At 27.4% G+C, this 3,114-nt stretch overlaps 1 pseudogene; it reads left to right on the top strand.

Moving 5' to 3' along the window:
* The window catches only part of LOC107615373, a 21,980-nt pseudogene that overhangs the window by 1,103 nt on the left and 17,763 nt on the right, over positions 1-3,114 (top strand).

Below are 3,114 nucleotides of genomic sequence, written 5' to 3'. Positions count from 1 at the left end.
ATTAAAATATGATGTATTTAACAAAAATGTAAAAGATACAAATTTAATTAACAGATTTATCATTTAAAACACAAACCTAATTCTCATATATTTGTCTACCTAAATTTTTTAAATTTTTATTACACAAATTTGACACTCCAATTTATGTATCTGAATTTTTAAAAAATTTTAATGTATAAATCTGACATTTAAATTTGTATATCCAATCTAAATGGGACGCGCTACATATCTATATAACCATGTAACCAAGTTGGCCCAATCCTAAATAGAGTCATGCGCATTAATGAGAGTGAAAACACGCGCCTGAAAATCTTTCGTTACTTTGCGCTCATTATGAAAAAACGTTACTTCTTCTTCTCTACTCGTGTTATAGGTTTTACTGTTCTCCTCTGCTTGCGTTTTCTTTTTTGTTCTTCAACGTAATTATCTTTGTTGTTGTTGTTCTTCTTCTTCAATATGAACTCCTGAATGGAAACAATGAATGAATCAACTTCAAAATCAGTTAAGTGAGTGCGATTTGGATTATTCTTCCGAAACGCATCACAATAATCTTAAACATTGAACAAAGTAAAAGGAAGTCACCGAACCGAACAACATTCATTTGATGAATCAAAATTACAAAGGCCACCGAACCGAACAATGTTCATGTGGTGAATAAATGGTGATCAACTTTCAATCAACAAGAATAATACTTAGGGTGAACCGAAATCTTAATTACGGTGAACTGAAATCTTAATTATGATGAAACAATTATATAGTGCTTAGGGAACAAAACAGAATATATTCGTCTAATTTTTTTTAGACTTCTTTCTGCATACCGAACCGAACACATGCACATGGTGAAACACCTCTATAATACTTACTGAACCGAACAGTTACTCACAGTTACATATTATCAATTCAAATAAATTCAATTTAGATATAGATCACCTCAGTCCATTCAATTCACTTCAAATAAATTTAGCAATTGCATTCCATTGAATTCGATTCAAAATTCAATAATCCAAACCTCATCAAATTGATGCGTTTTGGAAGAATTATCCAAATCGCACTCATTCTACTGTGTTCGGTTCACCATGAGTACTGTGTTCGGTTCATTCTGCAGAAAGCTGTTTGAATTTGATTTTATATAATGGATTATGTTTCGTTCACTCAGTACTATACAATCGTATTGTGTTTGGTTCACTATGAATACTATGTTTGGTTCACCATGAGTACTATGTTCGGTTCACCATGAGTACTGTTCAGTTCATTCTGCACTATTCAAAACTCTTCTTCCTCACCTTCTACTGCTTCTTCACCAGAGAGAGAAGGAGGAAAAGACAAAAAAATACAGCAGCAACAACAACAAAAAAATGACGATAAGGAGAAAATACGTGAAGAAGAAGAAACGCGAAAAAGGAGGAAAAGGAGGAGAAGGAGGAACGCGAAGAAGAAGGCGAAGAAGAAAAAGACGCTCCGTGCGTAAACGAGAGCGTGAGAAGAAGAAGAAGAAGAAGAATGAATGAATTTAATTAGGTTGAAGAAGAAGAAGGAGAAAAGGAAGAAGAAGAACAAGAAGAAGAACGCGAACAGAGAAAAAGAAAAAGGTACTTGGATTACGTTATATGAGGCGCGTGTAAAACAAACGAGTGTATGGGTGGGGGAAAACACGTGTAGTAGAAGGTACTTGGATAACATCCATATAATTTTTACATGGATGTAGAGCTTTTCTCAATCTAAATCGGTCCTTCAAATTTTATTTTTCTTCTCTCTCCTTAACAAATTTGATCCTCCAATTTGTTTAATAACAATTTAAAAAAAATTAACTCCATATTAAAGAAAAATACCAACTTTTTTAATAACTGTGCATTACACACACTACAACAATATAGATTATTTTTTATGGTTATAATGTGTAAAAGAAAATTAAAATTTGTCAAAAAAACAAATTTTGACACTATTTTAACTATGAAAATATGTTAATAAAAATTTTGTCAAAAATAGTATTTTTAACATATAAGTGATTGTGAAAAAAATTTAAATCTTATTTTGATAAATATTGGCTGTCAAAAATAATTTGTTAGAAAATTTTGAGAACATATTTTCTGTGATACTTATTAATTGTCAAAAATACTATTTATTTTGACACTTATTGACTATAAAATATTTTCAACAAAAAATTTTAACAAAGAATGAAATGAGATCTTGAAACTAAAGAATAAATTGAGATTTTGAAGATAAAGAATGAGTAGTATAATCCTAAACTGAGAGCAGTGTGATGTCAAAATTAACAGAGCCAAAACTATTGGTTTATTTAACTCTAAGTTCTACTTCTACCTATTATCAATACTTAGTATGTGACTTATGTGATGCACCATACTAATTGTTTAAACTTGAAATTAATTTAGATTGTTCAAATTATTTATTTACTTAAATAAGTATTAAATATTTAAATTTTATTTTGAGTATGTAATAATTTATTGACAATAATAAAATATATTAACTCAAATATGAATTAATTTTGTTTTATATGGAAAATAAATAAGTTGCACGTGTTTATAATAATTTTAGTCTTAGTATAAACATAAATTAAAATAACAACGCTATAAATCTTAAACTAATATAATATATAGCACAATAAGATCGTTATGAAGATGGAAACAAAGTTATAAATTTTTTATTTTAAATTATTTAAATATTTTATTTATTATTAAAATGTGCAACGTATACTTTTTAAACTACCATTATATATTTCGGATACAAAAGATAAAAGATTAATCAATATAGAAGTAGAGTACTATCCATCCTAGCTGTGAAATACCTTAAAAAAAAAATTCCAAATACACTCGGGATGTATTATATTTATGTATATATACATATTTAGAATACAACACTCGAGATAAAGCCAAAAAATTAAAAAATATAGGTATAATAATATGATTATTAAATAAAAAATGAAATAATAGTAAATAATAAATTATTAATTAATTTTATTTCGATGAAACAAAATACTAATTGTAAGAAGAAAATGAATTCTTTAAAAATCTGAATTAAAAGCCGCTCCAAATATATTAGCTAAATAGATAGATATACAAAATAAAAAAAAATAATGATCATATTCTAATAAAATAA

The sequence above is a fragment of the Arachis ipaensis genome, chromosome B09 (genome assembly GCF_000816755.2).
Source record: "Arachis ipaensis cultivar K30076 chromosome B09, Araip1.1, whole genome shotgun sequence".
NCBI lineage: Eukaryota > Viridiplantae > Streptophyta > Magnoliopsida > Fabales > Fabaceae > Arachis > Arachis ipaensis.
This window is presented reverse-complemented; position numbering and strand designations above follow the sequence as displayed.